We start from the raw sequence: 20,186 nt of genomic DNA on the forward strand, positions 1-20,186 counted from the left end.
GTGTGCACTTGATTAGAAGATCTCCCAAACGAGATAAATTTAAGGCTTCTGTATCGATACATCTATATATTTTAGCGTGTTGCGGTGTATGTGTGCGTGTCTACGTGTCTCCGTTTGTACAGGGAAACTGAGGAAGAAGAAAGCAAGAGGTTCAGTGAAAGAAGAACAGAGGGATATATGTGTGAGCATGTTGAATGTCTGTGTGTGCATAAAGAGACTGAGAAAGGAGAGACGGAGAGGCACAAGGAAAGAAGGAACCTGAGAAAGGGAGGTTAGAGACAAAAATGGCGATGGAAGATATAAAGAGAGAATAAGGAAGGAAGAGTGAAAAAGAGAAAAAAACAAGATGGGAGAAGTATGCAGGATGTAAAGTGAAAGTTAGAGATAATTCAAAAGGAGATTAAAATGGGAGATTGACGGTAAATTCAAACATTTGATGCGACATATGTAAAGAATATACAAGTCAGGAAAAAATAGAAGAGTTAAAATTCCGTTATGAACGGATCTATGTGTTAAAGAATGATCGATAACGAAGTGGAAGGTGAACGGGGAGTGACTGATAAAGAAGCAATAAGAGGTAACGTGGTGAACAAGGAAACGAGATAGGATGCGATAGGATGAGATAGGATAATTGTCCAAGAAAGGGGTACAGAGAAAAATTTTCCGCTCTCTCAGGTGCGCACTGGTTTATAAGTGGTGTGTGTGTGTGTATTTGAATTGTTGTATGTACGTGTGTATGTTCGTACGTATGTATGTATCTATGTATGTATACACATAATGCACACTTATATTTACCTTGTAGTTTTAGAGAATCCAACAAGTTTTCCTGATTTCTAGCCTTATCTCGTGGGGCTTCAAACGTTGGGAGTTTGCTGCTTTTGATATAAGTATGCATGGCGTAGTTATGGTTTCAGCGTCACTGTACCTCATAATATCGTTTGGTCATTCATTTGGAGTGTCACAGTGATTTCCTAATTAAGACTTCACATGTCTAAATGTTTGCCATCCGCACAACTCAAAGTGTATAAAAGCGGCAGCGGAGTTTTTTAAAAAAATAAACAAGAATACAAAAATCTGTGAAATTAAAAGCCGCAGAAAAATTAGAGATGTTTGCACGATTAGAAAGCGACGGAAATGAATGGTTTATGATTTACGAATATCAAAGGCCAGATTGCAAAATTTTAATGTCCCTAGAATTAAAGACCTCTCCTTTGGTCCCTTCTTCATTATACAACGCTGTTTTTTTCTTTCATAATGCACTGCAGCTAACTTTCATTAGCCTTGAAACTAACCCTCATGTGCTTTCCACGATATCTACATACGGTTAGCAAATCGAGATTCGTGCGTAAAACAGTAAAACGTTAATATACATAACATACAAATATACTTACATTTATTTTTATTGGTGCCAGTTTCATGTATTTTATACTCTCCACTATAGAACCTTGTTTTAAAGCAACCCCTAGTAATATGACCTTTGATTTTCATAAATTGCAAACAGTTCACTTCTTTTTTTTATTTTACGTCGTTAATTTTAAGGAAGCATGTTACTGAAATGTCGCTTTATTATTCAACAAGCATCTCCAATTTTTACATGATATGTAGTTCACAGTTATATATTTTTTAATCATCACTGGTAAATCATTGAAACACAGTGTGAAAATAGGCCTACACCATTTCATCGATAGCAAATATTATATAAGGTTCGCATTTATTTAGATTTCTGTGTGTATTTATGTATATACATACTTACATTGAGAGATTACCTATCTACAATAATTGTTTTATTCGGTATTTATATCATATTTGTACTTTTATTATGAAATATCCTCCACTGACACCAAATATTTTGCTTGTCTTTCTTGCATTTTTTATCTCTCTCTCTCTCTCTCTCTCTCTCTCTCTATATATATATATATATATATATATATATATATATATATATATATATGTATATGTATATGCATACATAGATATTCATATATATATATATATATATATATATATATATATATATATATATACATACATATATATGTATATATACGTATGTATTTATATATATACATTTACTTATCGGTAAAGAAACCTATTGATTTTTTTCATACCCATAATTTACCTTGTCCTCTACATTTTTCTAATTATATCACACCGTATCTTCTTCATCCTTTCTATCATCTTTTCTGCTTTCACATCGTCCGGAGGCCACACAATATCTTCTCGTACCTATCTCTTAACATAGAAACAATCGAAGCACCTTCGATATTTAAATATCTGATACACCTATGCTGATTTTATCACCAATATGCTATATTGACGATTTCGCATAGTTGAATTATTGTGCTAAGATAGATTCATTTTGCCTTCTCCGCAAAAGGGCATGTCATGCGATGTAACGTTTTTTTACTATATTAATTTTCCCGTAAATATATTATGTGAAGAAAATGAAGTGAGTCGGACGCACAGTTGATTATCGTTTAAATATCTTTCAGTATTCATCATTTATGCCCTTTTCTATCATTACATTGTAAATATAATCACCACTTTTCATCTGAATTCGATACGACGCATGGCTAATTGATTTGCAGTATTTGTTCCGACGTTGTGGCTATGCCGCTGGATACGTTTGTTTTCCGTAAGCTAGCTGCCAATAAAAATAAACAAACGCAAGCGTAGCTCTGTGGTAAGCAGCTTGATTTCCAATCACATGGTTCTGGCTTAAGTCCCACTACGTGGAATCTCGGGCAGGTATGTTTTACTATGGCCTGAAAGCTCTACGCGAGCGTGTGAGGGGATTTGATAATCTGAAATAAAAGTGCTATCCCAGGAGGGCTGCAGTTTAATGACTGAAACAAGTAAATGATAGATAAAAAAAAATTCACTGTATTAAATTGGCAGGTTTGTTAGAACACAGGACGCAAATATTCGGTCAGACACTTCCTTGAAGAGTTTTTTTTTTTTCTGATAGATGTAATAAGGTGCTGCCTGGTTAAGTATCGCATCCTGTTGCTAAGATGCTATCAGCATATATCACTCTATTGCCAGAATTCGGTTAAGATGTTTAGACTGAGGATAGCACAAACTCTCCTTTTAGCCAGTTTCGAAGGCTTGGGAAAATAATATCCAGTGTTCGCGATTTTTCTTCCTTCAGCCTCCTTCCTTCAGATGAAGAACAAATTGATATGTATCGGATTTTCCTTTGTTATTGCTTGGCACGAATCGAGTTCATGTGAGCGAGTTTATATTCAAGGTTGTGTTACCTCAAAAATCCTATCTTTAGTCAAAGTATTTAGAACTATGGTATCTGATAAGCTCTTCGTTTTCACTGATATTAAAGTAAGATTTTCTAAAGAGCTTCTCAGTAATTTAGGTGTTAGCTCTGAAATGAAATTCACGTCATCCAACAAAATCTACACTTAATTAAAAATATGAGTTATTTTGTCTACATTCAAAGCAAATGTCATAATAGTCTTATTCAATTCCTTGCTTTTTTACGGAACAAGGAATTTCTACATTTTCTGTGATTCGAACTGTAAACAGTGTGTGACCTGTCTTCATGATGTTATACAACTTAATCCAGCGCTTTAATAGAGGCAATGTTCATATCCACTGAACATAGTCTCGTCAATCATAGATTGCTTTAAACAGAACAGAGAACACTGTTTTCATATTTACAGAGATCGCATTTTCCCTTTCCCATTCTTATTTCACCACTAAACACAAATAGTGGAAGAAGAAATGTATAAAAGTAAACCTGTTGAATCATTTATGCACACTGAGAATTATTCATTCAATAAAATGTTCATCTTCTGTAGAAACTGAAAAACAATTGTCGCAGTTCTTAATTTCTAAACACAGTGTAAACAATTGATAGAGTATATAGAAAGCCCGAGGGAATTTATCATGTTCAATTTAAATTATATTCAGGCGATGCGTTGTTATTAAATATTAATCTTTCTGTCCTTCGCCCTCTCGTCCTCCTCCTATCCATCTCTGTGTATACATATAAATATACTTACTCCCACCAAATTTATATGGGTTTTATGTGTACGTGTGCGGGGATGTGTATCTAGACATGTATACATACTATATAAGCTAAGGCACATATGAGCGTCGGCCTGCATGCGTGTATATTTATATATACGTGCTTATGTAAACAAAATCAAATATATAACTGTACGCGCATGTATATGAACATATAAGAGAAAGTATTTATATATGAATAGGTATTTGCTTATATATATATATATATTTATATATATATATATATATATATATATATATATATATATATATATATATATATATATATATATATATATATATATATATATATGTGTGTGTGTGTGTGTATGTATATATATATAAGTACACATGTACGTGTTTATTAGTATATATAAAAATGTACATATATATATATATATATATATACATACACGAACTCACACACATTTCGGTCCATGTGTTTTCTTTCTTTTGTTCTAGCAACTACCATGTCAGGAGTATTGAACTAGAGTATCAGTTCCCGAGTATAGTATTCCACAACAACGGTAGAAATGGTTAAGCGAAATCAGCATTACAATGTGACATGAGGCCTCTTAATTTCCGCGTAGCAATTTATGACCACAGTTTATGTTCTGTACTGATGCTATATAAAATTACACTTCAGTATAACGCCAACCACGAGGTGAAAATGGGGCAGTTGTTTGTGAAGTGCACTTCAATCGCCTGAACCATATGCAGGTATATATAACAAACACACACACAGGCATATATATTCATATGCACTTTCACCGTTGTTTAAAAGACAAAACATTTTAAAAAGACCAATACAGAATAACAATGATATTAGTTTAACGTTTCAATGGGAAAATGATGACCTTAACGCTTCGGGAGTTAGGCCGTCATAAGAAAAACTGATAAACAAAGAGAGGCGCAGAGAGAGATGAGTGAAAGAAAGTCTAAGTGTCTACAATAGGTGTGAAAGGATACAACAAGAATTTGAAGGTTTAGAAACCAAGTAAAGTGGCGTTTTAAGGGGGTGTTAAGACGGGTGGAAAGGACAGATGTGGTGCGTGTGAGTGATGTATGCAAATGTGCAAGTACGGTGATGGTGGTGATAGGATGGTGAGGTGTAAAATTTTAGATAGGAAATGTGAAATTGTATTTCTGAAGTGATGAGAGAGGGGACGAGTTACTGGTAATAAAGATATTTTTAAAGCTCAGGGAAACGCAACAGCAATTCGGAAAGTGTCATTTATTTTTATTCAAAGACATAACAAATACAAGTATATTTAAATGCATGCGTGTATAAATATAATCTGATTTGAAAAAGATCTATCGAGTATGCTATTCAGATATTTAAACTTTCTGTGTTTGGATGCTGGGAAAAATTAACACCACTGACCTACAAAAATAGAGTAGTATCTGAAATGGTACGAGTATTTATTTGCTAGTTTTATTCGATTACTTCCTGAAAGAAAACAATAAAATGTATGTAGTGAAAACTTCATCGAACAATTTGATTTTTGGTTTTGCTTTCAGACATAGATACCGTAAATGACTTAAGATAACTACTTTTTGTAGCTGCATACAAGGCAATCAATAGCAAGTATATATATATATATATATATATATATATATATATATATATATATATATATATTAAACACACACACACACACACACACACATATATATATATATATTTAGATAGATAGATATACATATATATATCCATATATCTAACTGTCTAGCGATCTGTTTATTATCTATCAATTTCTCTCTCTCTCTCTCTCTCTCTCTCTCTCTCTCTCTCTCTCTCTCTCTCTCTCTCTCCTCTCTCTCTCTCTCTCTCTCTCTCTCTCTCTCTTCTCTCCTTATATAAATATATATATATATATATATATATATCGGAGAAAATCGATAATAGGATACATTATCAGTGAAGTAATCAGTGACCAAATAATAATAAATACTGAAGACCGAGTTCCGATATACAGATCTGCAAGTATCTCATTTGTCAATTTATTAATTCGCTCAAAGGCGGTATATAAATAAGGTAATCGGTTTTTAAGAATAGATGAGCTAAATAGCTTTTGGTTGAAATGACATTTGCTGCCTGTGTAGAACTGTTTACTAATAATTTTGTTCGACTTTTTTTTCCCCAAAATGATGTTGATTATATGGCGATCTTTGTTTTCTTTCATTTTATTTAAATATATGTCCCTCTGCATGGACATTTTCTGCAGCTCTACTATATATTATTGAAAATATTGTAGATAATTCATTTAAAGTATTTTTACTTACGGACATTTTGCAAAGACATTGGTATATGCATTTATTGACTAAATGTTCTATACCAATTGATATTCGAGAACGCTTATTTTTGATAAGACTTAATCTGCTTGGGTATTTGCAGTCTCGAAAAATCAAGTATATCAGCAGCTCTCTTGATTTTCAATTCACGAAGAATAATGTTCCTTGTCATTTGGTAGGAAATTAAGTTCGAGTGATTCAAGAAGTATGTCTGCGCTATTGAAAGTGTTTCACAGAAGTCTAAAATGGTTAAACTATTTCGAGCACAAGATTAAGTAAATTAGATCCATTAAAACAATACATGTGCACACAGTTCACGTTTGAAAGGAAAATAAGAGAGCTATGAAAGAATAGAGTGTTTGCGTAGACGAATAAATTATTGGGCGTCTGAAAATGTCATTGAATTGAAGTCAACTTGACATTGGCACTTTGTCGTTTACGACGACGTGGATTACAGTTGATCCGACCAACAGATCACCCTACTCGTAAAATTAATGTGCAAGTAGCTGAGCACTCCACTCACACGTGTAACCTTAATGTAGTTCACAAGGAGATCCATCGTGTCACAGAATGTCAAAGCTGGCTTTTTGAAATACATGTACGATTCATTTTTTTCAGCTGAGTGGAGCTACGTGAAATTAAGTGTCTTGCTCAAGGACCAAATGCATCCACGGGAATTGAACTCACGACCTTACGATCCTTCACCGAGTACCCTAACCATAAGCTACGCCTTTCATGCTAACTTAACTTTATCCAATTCAGAAATATCTATGCTACTCAGCCATCGCCTGAACTTCATCGCAGTGGCTGTACCTCCATTAAATAACAGCAAAAGCTTCCTAAAACACAGAGACCCATGATATTTCAATTCGATTGGCGCGGTTAGAATACATACGATTAATGATATGTTCAAACAGATCCATTATATTATGAAACATTCATTATTGTGAACCATTTGTTGCTTGCTGTATCAACTGCATTAAAAGTCTCTTGGCCTGTAGACATGTTTATACATACCTACATCTAGAATGAGCATACTAGCGATATTCTAAAATAGAAATGGTGTATGAAACATAACTGATACCTTAATTTGTGTTGCTAAGTTCCAGTCCTCATGCTTGGTGGAAGTACGATACATTTTCTAAACACCTTCGAAGCTCTCATCCACTCTATCGCATTTAATATATGTAACAATGGTGCTACGTGAAGTGCCGTACACAAGTAATCTTGCTCCAAATACGTTTTCTCCATAAGTTTAATATTAACCAATGCAAATGTATTCCAGTCATAAAGATTGCAGTTCTCCGGCCATATGTCTTAAAGTATTTAGTAGTGACCCCGAAACCTGCCAAGCTCGATTAGATATTTTATCTCTCCAGGGTCGATTAATTATTTAGCAGGTATATACTGCGGTAAATTCAATCAACTAAGTTAGTCTCTTACCAATATTACGGCTTCCTATCTAATTAAGAAATCAATACTAACTAATACTCCAGACATTTGCTAGACATGCAACAATCTACCAATATGCGCATTTCCTTAAATCATTGATTAAATAACAATGAACAAATGGCCAAAATACAGGTTTAATGCAGATGCTTTTTGTTTCTTCATCTCTAGGAATGAAATACAGGTTTAATGCAGATGCTTTTTGTTTCTTCATCTCTAGGAATGATGTTTTTTGGCAATTTGGTTTGTTTAATTGGAATTAATATGATTTTGTTCTAGGTTAGTATGATTTTTAACATCAAATCACACTACTTTAATTAATCTGAGTATTTGTCCTACTGCAACTTATATAAGTACATTTGCACTTTCCAATCTTGATGACGTGTATATATTTGTGTGTGTTAGCAAACATAGATGTGTTTATACTCATATATCAGTTACGAATAATTACTAATAGTGTAGGCAAGCTGTTATGAATGTTATTTTCTTAAAAAATTCTAATCTATCTATCTATCTATCTATCTATCTATCTATCTATCTATCTATCTATCTATCTATCTATCTATATATATATATATATATATATATATATATATATATATATATATATATATATATATATATATATATATATATATATATATATATATATATATATATATATATATATATATATATATATATATATATATATATATATATATATATATATATATATATATATATATATATATATATATATATATATATATATATATATCACATATTACTTTCAAACTTTGGACACAAGTCACAAGTCCAGCAATTTCGGGGATTTATCGACTCCGAAAGTATCAAAGGAAAACTCGACTTCAGAGGCATTTGAGATCATAACGTAAAGACGGACGAAATGTTTCGAGCAATTTTGCCCGGCATACTAACGCTTCTGTCAGGTCGTCGCCTTGCGTTCCTCAACTTAATATTTTCGAGAAGTACTGTGAGTATTTGCTATCGTGCAATGCATATAATTAGATTTACTCTAATATTTATTTGCTGTGTACATCTGTATAAGTTTGTGTGCATCTGTCTTGGTCACTATACTCCCCTATCAGTTAAGAGCATAGTTATTTTGGAGAGAAAATGTATTTCTGTAGGAATCTTGATTCTGTAGATATAAAATTATTCGAGTGTGATTCTTTTAAGGAGGATATATTTTCGAAATTGTTGCATCGCTTAGCATATTCGAAGGCAAAATTTAGATTATATAATTCATTCACTTCAGGTCCATTTTAAAAATTCAGCAAGAAAACAACTAATAATTCTTGGAATGACGAAAATGTTGAAAAACAATATACAAGTTATTACTGTCACTCAAACATTAACATCTGCTATGCTCTCGTTAATTCCTCTTGGGTCATACATAGACGAGATCAGATATAGATACTGTCCTACATCTACTACCTATTGATCAAGTAGAATCTTGAGGGTGTAATATATTAAGAGTGATATACGCACTGGATTTTGATTGGTGTTCATTTTTGACTTTGTTTATTGTACCAGTTTGGAATGAAAATACCATGCACACGAACACAACTGACGAAAATGGTGAAAAAACAAAACAGCAAGGACTAATAACCGTCAGTCGCAGAGAGACACAGTAACATATACATCTTGCTCTCGTTAAGTCCTTTAGGAACATACATAGACGGGAACACATACAGATGCTGTCCTATTGATCAAGCAGAATCTCGAGGCTGTAATAAGTTAAGAGTGATATGTGCTCTCGCTCTTGATTGGTGTTGATTTTCGACTTCGTTTATTGTACCAGCATGAAATGAATTGCCATACTCATATACACGACTGGTCAAATGTTCCAGTAACCAATCACATAGTTTTATTGATCGCTAGCCTGAAACCCTAACTACTCGGCCACTCACCTTCCGATTGTAATTTCAATATCTGTGTAGGTGAGGATATATTCGCACTTATCATCAAAACTGAAGTAACTTTAATTACTTAAAATAGCCGCATTGCTGATAATCTTAATGTAACCACTTTCGTGTTTCTATATGCACAGTAATAATTTTAAGTGTTGCCAACTAAGTACAATATGCATTACTAAGTAAGTCTAATGACACCGAAATATGCTCCTTGCTTTAACAAGATAACTTCAAATTACCGATTCCTTCGCAACAGTTTAGTCAAATTTGTCCAAATACTGAGATTGTCTCAACACATCAGAGATATTTCATTCGCTATTTTTTAAATGTATATATCTATAACAAGAATTTTTTCACACAAATTACATGAGTATCGAGAGATAATCGAATATTTTCAAGATATTACATTACCTGTACCTTAACTTATTGCATTTGTAATAAATACATACGACCGTGCCCGCGGCACTTTCTCACTAGTCTCCCGGTTTCTCTCTAATTTTGAATATATTCATGTACTGTGCGTCTTTTTTCTTCTTGTGTATGGTTTTCTTTTATGAGAAGATCTAACAAGACGGAAACTTATCGGCTGCTTTTCATCAATTGACTCTCCACATCAGATCGTCTTTCATCTGTAGTGAATTTATTTTTTAAAACATTGAGTTGTTAAGTTTGGATGGCGTGAACGCCCTTGGCCAGTGTTCGCATACTTAGCTCCTGGAGAGCTAAGCTTTTCTATAGGTTACATGAATAATCTAAGATATGGAAATTTAACAAGTCACTATATCTCACATATGCTGTATATTCCGATACACAATCTACTCTTTGAGTCATTATTCAGTTCATTTGAATTCCTACCTTGTTACGCTTTGTTCTGTCAACTAGCGTATCAGAAGGAGACACGACACGTCAGTTGATAGAAAGGAAACACATAGTCCGTATTGTTATTAAAATGCATATATGTATGTATGTATCTATGTGTGTGTCTTCATGTGTGTATATATGCGTACATGTATATATATATATATATATATATATATATATATATGTGTGTGTGTGTGTGTGTGTGTGTGTGTGTGTGTGTGTGTGTGTGTGTATGTGTGTGTGTATGTGTGTGTGTTTGCGTGTTTGTGCATGAGTGCGTGAGTGAGCCAGTGTGCGAGTGCCTGTACATTTGTATGAGTGTGTACGCGTGCATATACGTAACTACTCACTCACACACACACACACACACACACACATATATATATATATATATATATATATATATATATATATATATATATATATATATATATATATATATATATATATATCTTGATCTAATTCCAAAATACTCCCCTAGGAAACATAAGTCTTGTAAACTTTTTAACGTCGCACCATCACAGACAGTTACGCCACTTTAGGCAAATTTGCTTCTAACATTGTGCGCTCCAATAGACGCAAACGCTCACAGCATACAGTATATAACCTCACCTGTAACTTCTACCCACTTTGCACTGGCTGAATTGTGTATTCTATATTCCACTGGCTGAATTGTGTATTCTATGTTCCATTGGCTCAGTTCTGAATTCTGTATTTCAAGATCTCTAGTCTATAGTGCTAACATCACACCATCTGATGGCATCAGAAGACACTTCAAGAGCACCACAAACAATGGCTTCAAAGGAAGTTATGCTCAACATATGCATACCTTCATGTGCAGAGATGGGGAGAAATTCACCTCCTTGTCTCATTTACTCTGGACACTCCATGATCCCCAAAACGATTTCTCCAACATCTAATCGCGTATCCCTGACATATACCCTCCCTATTCACTTTTAACTAGCAATTGCTTACTCCGCCTCAGCGGGAGACTGCATATACTCTACCAAACTTTAGTATCCACCAATGGAAAGGATAAATTATTTTATTTTTGCAACCAGAAGCATTCCTTTTTAATGAACTTCAAGCACCGGGCACCCAACAACCCACATGTTCCCTCCTGGGCACAATAAGTAAACCATATGATGTATATAGACTTCAACCCCACACAAGCTGACAATCCAAAGTAACATCGCTAAATTTTAATCCAGTAACACCAGAGCTAGTTACATCCATAGCAAGACTTTCACTGAGATGGTGTTACTTCTCTATTAATCCGGGAAAACACCTCGCCCTAGTATGTGTAGAAGCAATTGCAAAAATGTGATGTCGCGAAATAAACCAATCTACACTCAACAGACATATTGGCCATAGCGGCCTACCAACATCATCTCCGAATACGGGAACCTAAGATCAATGATGACACAACTTTGCCTGAATTGACCAATACTGGCCTAATACTTGGAGACCATTTTCAATCTATGTCAGCATGTTATTCGATCTCCAGATACCTGGAGAACTGAGGTCCTCCTACCAACATACAAAGCTTTTAGTTGCATTGAAATATGTCTCACTGTTATTAAATAACACACACACGCACATGTATATGTGTGTGTATATCTATCTATCTATCTATCTATCTGTTTGTCTATATATGTATATATATATATATATATATAGTACAGCTATTTCTTCCAGTAATTATTCTCCTTTTGCTTCTATAGTTAATTATAATTTCTTGTATCTAGACACGTTCTTACATCTGTGTTCTCTGTCTGTTTCTCTCTCATTAAATTATTGCTAAATCTTACATACGGCAATCCATAAATTGCATATGTTAAAACATGTATATTTTGTCTCCTCGTTACAATTCTCTATTTCGAACTAGCAATCACAATATAAACTGTTTGCTTCTTAAATAACGAGGATGGAGAAGACGCCGGAAAAGAAATAAAACAAGATGAAGGAGAAGGTAAAAGATGAGAATACGGGGTGGGGGGGGGAAGACAGGAAGGAAGAAATAAATAAATGAAGAAAGATAGAAAGAAAGAAAGAAAGAAAGAAAAAAGAGAGGAAGAAGGGGAGAAACGAAAGCGTTACATCATTTATCTTTAATTACCTCGACCAAAGATTTGATCAGGTGATATTAATGTTAGATTTCTCGTAGAAACATAAATCAATATATATACATATTGAAATAAGCTCTACTACTTAAAGTAATTACTTCCAATATCCAAAAGCGTTACATTATCATCATTATTATTATTATTATTATTATTATTATTATTATTATTATTATTATTATTATTATTATTTATTTTTTTTTATTACTATTATTATTATTATTATTATTATTATTATTATTATTATTATTATTATTACTATTATTATTATAATTATTATTATTATTATTATTATTATTATTATTATTATCGTCAGCATCTGCATCATCATTATCATCCTCATCATTATCATCCTCCTCATCATCATCAACAGCGTTATTATTAGTCGTTCCTGTTCTTCCATCAGAAACCGCGTTTGATTATGCAACGTAAGTATACAAAACTCTACACGTAAAGAGGGGAATAAAATCTCCAAATAAAATAAGGTGAACGTCATCATGTATCCATGTTTGCTCTTCTTTAAATGATATTTTACATTGTTGATTTAGCTATAAAATCTTTGTATAAATACAAAGCTTTTAGCAAACAGGATGCTTGCATACGTTTCTAGTTATTTATTTGTTTATATTGCATTGGTTATGTTTCTCATGCTTGTTGCTGTTCTTTCACATCACAGTTGTTTTTCTCACGATGTCGGCCATGTTCATTGCTAATATTGCTTCCGTCAATTACGGTTAAGTTTGTAATTGTTGATGTGGTTGCTAACTTTGTTCAATTTCATCGCTGTTGTTATTTGTGTTTTTGTTATTTTTTGTATAATTTGGGTTGTTGTTGTTGTTGTTGCAGTTGTCGTTTTTCACAGTTATCGATATAATTGATACATGTTGAAAACATTTAAATTGCTGTTTCGATTTGTATAAATGTTTACCCCGTTTTTTGCGAAATTGTTCCACATCAACTGCCATCGTTATATTCTTATTATATATGTATATACGCACATGTATATATTAATGTGTATAGATACACACATACACACACATGCACACACATACATTTATATATATATATAGTAACCCCCCCCCCCCAAAAAAAAAACAAGGAGAACAAACATGAAAAAACACAAGAACGCGAGGACGTGGTACATGTAAAGTATTAGGAGACGCTCAGGGAAGAAAACATAATGTTTTAACGTTTTGGGCAACGCTCTTCTTCAGAAACAGAGTAAAGAGCAATAGAAAGTAAACACACACACAAACGCATATACATATATATATATATATATATATATATATATATATATATATATATATATATATATATATATATATATATATATATATATATATATATACATACATACATACATACATGCATGTATATATGTATGCATATATAAGTATTTATATTTTCGAACATGTGTATAAGGGCATAATTATATATATATAAGCAATGTTAATTCTCTAAATGAAGTATTAACAGTAACTGCACGATAAATTGAAGTGTATTGCCACTTAAGTGTGGCTGACCCCTAGGGGTGGATATTACTGTTGCTTTAGCCCCAGGTGGACATCTCCTCCAGTAGTGTCTCGATAAACCAGCTGGAGGAGATGTCCTCCTTGGGCTAAAGCAACAGTAACATCCACCCCTAGGGGTCAGCCACACTTAAGTGGCAATACACTTCACTATATATATATATATATAAACGGTTTAGATATAGATTCAAGGCTTGAATATGGTACTTATGCGAAGGCACCCGAATATCACATCCCAAAAGGATGGGTGATTAAAATCAAACAATAAGCAACACGGATTTCAAAAGTGATTGCAGTACGCACGTTTCATGCTACTTCAATTTATTTATATATGGTCTCTCCCACTTGGTTTTAATATGTTGCCACATTTGTAATATGTCTTTTTTCTGCATTTTTTCGTGCAGCTGAAGATTGCTCTTCACATTGCATTTAAGGTAATGCTCACATTACTTAAATAAATTAAAGTAGCATGAATCGTGCGTACTGCAATCACTTTTGAAATCCGTGTTGCTTATTGTTTGATATATATATATATATATATATATATATATATATATATATATATGCTTTTTGTGAATGTGATGTTTGTGTGTATGTGTGTTCGTGTGTGTGTAATGTGGCTCCATTTAGAGTAGAATAATGATATGTAGATGTTTCCCCGTATCGTCTAAGTTCTAATCACATTGATTTTTACCTTTTAATTTTCTGTGTTGGCTCCAATCCTTACAAATCTAAATGACAATTAGCTTTTTGTGATTCATCTTAATTGATTACATTGCTCCCACGTATGAAATTTTGACATTATTCTAAAACAGGAAGGCTTAATTACCATTGTATTTCATATAATTCTTGTCGTCGTTTGTTTCTAGTTCAACCTTTATCTAGTAGCAATGTAGCCAGTGTATACCTAATCACCGCATGTTTTTGGAAACATGTAATAGTACATTTTCTCGTCTTTCTAATGCATTTTTTTGTTCTTTGTGATACATTTATCTTCTTTGTAATGCACCTTTTCTTCCTTGTAATGCATTTTTCATCTCTTTAAAAAAGAATGTACTTTAAAATTTCCAAAGATTTCGTTATTAATTCAAGTAGATCAAGACTCCACCTAGAGATCCCGTCATGCCATACTGTATCACACGCAATGAAGTAAAATTGACAGTAGAACGATTCGGTAAATTTGGAGTAGTTTATTGCTTTAATTCCATTATTTTTTTACATCGCTCACTTCTCTGCTCACACGTCATCTGCTCAATTATCTACCTTTATACATGTACAGGCAAAAACACATGTAAGTCCACATACATTACGCATACGCACATAGGCAAATATATATACACTCATTTGTAAATAAATAATGCATCTAATTTTGTCTCTTGCAGAGTAAACTTTGCTTGTTTTGTCACCGAGAAGATGAAAAATGTACTGAACGTGACCTGTTTTAATGCAATTGATTAATTCCGTCATTTGGAAAAAAAACATAGCATTGTACAAACCTAAAATCTCGGTCAACGCCGTCACTACGACTGTGACAAGGTATTTGGTAGAATTGTACGAGCGTTAGATAGAATACCACGCTCTTAGCGTTCAGGTATTTGGTGCTCAGAGTTCAAATTTCACCGAGTTCAAATTTGCATTTCTGTACCTCGGTATTCTTAAATAGAACTACGAATTCACTGCAATCACTTGGTAGAAGCGTAAAAACGTAGAGACAGGATGTCTTAGGCTATTTCCTCCAGGTCTTTGTGTTCTGAGTTCCAATTTTACTATAGAATACATTTGTAGACAAATTAATCTGTCGCTCAGTTTAACAGAGCTATGTGTAGAATTTGCAAACACATAAATCCTTCGGATACCTTGTGATGTGTTTCATACGAGCAAAAGATAATCAAAGCTCCAGCAACACAAAATACTTACTAAGGAATTGGTTTCAAATTTTCCACATGGCAAGGAAATTCAGGGAACCAGTATTGAACTGGTACTTTATTTTATTGATCTTGAAAGGATAAAATGTAAAGTCGTCCCCAGTGTAATTTGAATCCAGAACGAAAAATAGGAAGAAATGCCTCCATATAATACAGCACACTCCGAATAATGACGGATTTAACACTAGAAGTACCAGTAATTCTTACTGCCTAGAAGTACCGTAGCGGTCGTATTTGACCGGCATTGAAAATCTTTAATACATTTTATCTTTAACATAAGTTAATGCATTGTATAAAGGATTTGTAAATACAGCCTTTTAGTATTTATGTACGTACAAAGAAAAAAAAATTATATACACATATATGAAAGGATATTCAGGATTTCACATCCAATACAGTCGTTGAAATTAAAATGTAAAATGAAAAAGCGGTCATAAATGATCGCTCGGTACCTCTAGTGTTAAATCCCTAGATTTATCATTTATCACTAGCATTTTTATTTGTAAAACTTTATACACAACATTGTTAACATACCATTTTGTAGCCAATATTTTCACAAACAAGTTATCTCATATATCAAAGAAACTTCTAGCATGAGGTAACCAAATTTATAAAAAAAACAAAAGAAGAAATAAAATATATATTTGCCACGTAGAAAGAAATCAACAATGGTATATGTATAAAACCGTTGAGAAACAATCCCACACATATAAACCTCCATTCCAACTGTGATTTTAGATACTGCCGCAGTTTCCTCTCTATTTTCACAGGCCATTTCATAAATATTTTTACAGCACTCACACTAATTGTAACTGATGTGGTTTATACTGCAAATTTTTAGTCACTTTTGACATGAATCTATTACTAATACTTGACCTCATAGTTTACTGTCACGTGCCATATTCGTTCACACATGAAATAAATTATGCCACATAACTAATTGAGATTTTGGTAACGTGCCAGAATTTTTTGTTTTCACTTTTGCTTTTAGATTCTGATGAATCTACGTAGATCATAGTGATGAGTTTTCTTTGCTTTTCGTTCATTAAATGATTTCATAACATTTAAAGTAGTTTAGAAATTACAAGTAAAGCCGAATGGAAAACAGTGAGCAGAAGAACCGATGTTTTCAATGAAATATATCTTGTATTACTAGCAGAAACAAATACGATGATGTCTCCAGGTTGTTCCTTGGTCTGCAAACAATAACAGATAAACTACAATGTACACTCCGTTTTCAAATGGTGATGGTCACAACGGGTCATAAAGTCTGAATAATATAAACAGACGGGACGGTCACAGTTGAGAAGATATATATATGTGATAGTTTTCATTTTTATTATATTTCTCTACTGCTTCCTTCTCTGAATATTCATTGATCGATTGCCATGCTTCTTTAAAGTAAATCATAAGTGTGAACCTGCTGAGGACACTATCGCCTCTGGATATATTCTGGCGCATCTTGGTCCGTATAACAGATTTGATGTTTTGTATTACTATCAGTTGTTCTGAAGATAAATCAGTCTGTTTTACTTCCAGCATACTTATAACTTATGGTTGAACACATGCGTAAATATTTATATATATGTTATATACGTGGAAAGGTTGACCTAATACCTATTATATAATGAAGAAGGTTATGAAATAGCTGTAAACAAATGGAATAAACATATGTGCGCCCATTTCACTTCTCGGCTATATGTGCGTATGTGTGTGTCTGTGTGTGCGTGTGTGTGTGTGTGTGTGGTATGTGTGTACGCTTTTTGGAAGCAGTCTATTATTAATATAGTCTCAGAGTTGGAAAACATAAAGTTATTTTCAACAGATGACTATTTTCACAGTGTTCTAAGTCACGTGGAAATAGATTAAAAAACACCTTCCAGGTATTATACAATTACAGTTCAATGACTTTAAAAACCGCGATTGAGTTAATAGTGAACTAATTAACCAGCTGATATTTGTTCAAAATTATAAAGCACTGTTTTGATATTACATGTTCTTCATTTATTATGGTAAGGACGTGCATGTTCTGTAATGAAATAATATTGTTTTCCCAATTGTTGAAGTTATATTTTAAACTCCAGATATATTGCGAGAGTGTTGTAGTACAGTTTTTTTATGTGTGTGTGTGGAAACAAATGAATAATGCTTGCATCTTCTCTAAAATAGCAGTAAACATATCATGTTTACTGTCAAATAGGAGTAAACACTATATAAGTTTTTGTTTCGCTTTATTTACAATGTTAAAATGACACACAGAGTAAATATTCAGGTGTTTCAATTATACAGAGCAGAATTGTATAGATGTTTGTGCCGAAAATGTCTCTCCAGTTTGTTCTTGTTATGAAAGCAGCGAGTTATTAGTAGACCCATAGCACACCTTAATGCCTTTTCTATTAAAGATCATAGGATATTTATAATCCTATGAAGAAATTATTATTTATGTGGTTTAGTAAAATCCTGGCATCAGTATTATTAAGCGGATATCCAGTTCATATTTTCACGACGAATTCTTAAACCGTTCTGCTCATTACTACAACACGTTGTAAGACAGTTTCTACAAAGACAAAATGCATAATGTACATACAGTACACCACGAAAACTAAGAAACTAAAGACTGGGAAAGATGTATTATATGATATAATACATATAATTTACATGCGTAAAATAAATGTTGCAGTATTTAAAGGATTTTGCTCAAATATATTATGATTTTCCGTTGATACTAGGGTATCGCATTATATATAATACACGTCTCGTTAAAATGAGCCACAATACTATCAAATCATCTCACGTTTTGTAACCAGTATAACAAGCACATAATATTTCAAAGACAGAAAGCTGCAAGCTGGCAGAATCATTAGCACGCAGGACAACATGCTTAGCGGTGTTGCGCCCGTCTTTACGTTCTGAGTTGATCAATTTTTGCCAAGGCCGACTTTACATTCTTTCCGGGTCGATAAAATATGCATCTGTTGAGTACTGGGATCAATGTAATCAGTTTAGCCCCTCCCACAAAATCTGGCCATGTACCAACATCTGCATATATATATATATATATATATATATATATATATATATATATATATATATATATATATATATACATATATATATATGTATGTATGTATATATTTATTATTTATATATATATATATACATATATATATATATATATATATATATATATATATATATATATATATATATATATATATATATATATATATATATATATATATATATATATATTATATATATAAATATATATGCTAGGGTATTAGATCATCATTATAAAGTCTCTCTTGCAAATAAACAGTGAAACGTAGATTTTATGTAAGATTACAAAGAATCTGTTCTTCATTGGAGGCATTTTTCAACGGATTTTGACAACAAAATTTCGATGAGAAATCATATCAAAATTTGTCTACCTATATTTTTATCGATATGTCCTAATGCGGCCGCTCTTCTTCAGTGGTTTGACTAAATGAGAATATGGAAAGCACTCAGTTCTTCTGCAAACCTGGCTAACTATGTCGATTAATATTTCTTTATAACGACTTTAATGGCTTGAGTAATCTTCAAAATTTATTTCTTGTTGACCTATATACTCTGCTATCTACACGTACAGCGGTAGGATTTTTTTGTCTTTTTATTCATTTGATTATTTTTTCAATATACACTAAATTTAACGTAAGTTTAAATATCAAACCGACTTTTCATAAGGTATCATATTTCCTGTCTTTGAATTTAGCGATCTCCCTGCATTAAAAGTAATGTACTCTCATAAGATTCAAGCCTGTGCGAGTCTCCTTGATAACATCATGTCTGCATAAGTTTTGGATATGTTTAAGTAATCTTCTCATTTATCACCCTTCCCTCATGCAACGTCGGTACTCGATCCATCTTAAATGAGAGTACAGATGGTTGTACGGGATATGGAAAAATCTTAATTGTTGTCTCCCTTGCATTAACGCTAGAATCTTTGTAAGAAATTGCGCTCACCATGAAAGGATTAAGTTGATTTTAGCTCCTATTCTCTGTATATTTATTTGTTTC

At 32.8% G+C, this 20,186-nt stretch overlaps 1 long non-coding RNA gene across 3 annotated transcripts in view; it reads right to left on the reverse strand.

Annotated features, from left to right (window-relative positions):
- The window catches only part of LOC106883779 (uncharacterized), a 373,449-nt gene that overhangs the window by 71,127 nt on the left and 282,136 nt on the right, over positions 1 to 20,186 (reverse strand). Inside the window, exon 3 of one of the 3 annotated variants that reach the window (XR_008265361.2) lies at positions 15,378 to 18,684. The exons of the other annotated variants lie outside the window; for them this stretch is intronic. This is a non-coding gene — a long non-coding RNA (uncharacterized LOC106883779). Of the gene's footprint in view, positions 1 to 15,377; positions 18,685 to 20,186 lie in introns of those variants that run through there. 3 annotated transcript variants of the gene reach the window in all.

Source organism: Octopus bimaculoides, chromosome 13 (assembly GCF_046866305.1).
Source record: "Octopus bimaculoides isolate indiv1 chromosome 13, ASM4686630v1, whole genome shotgun sequence".
Lineage (NCBI taxonomy): Eukaryota > Metazoa > Mollusca > Cephalopoda > Octopoda > Octopodidae > Octopus > Octopus bimaculoides.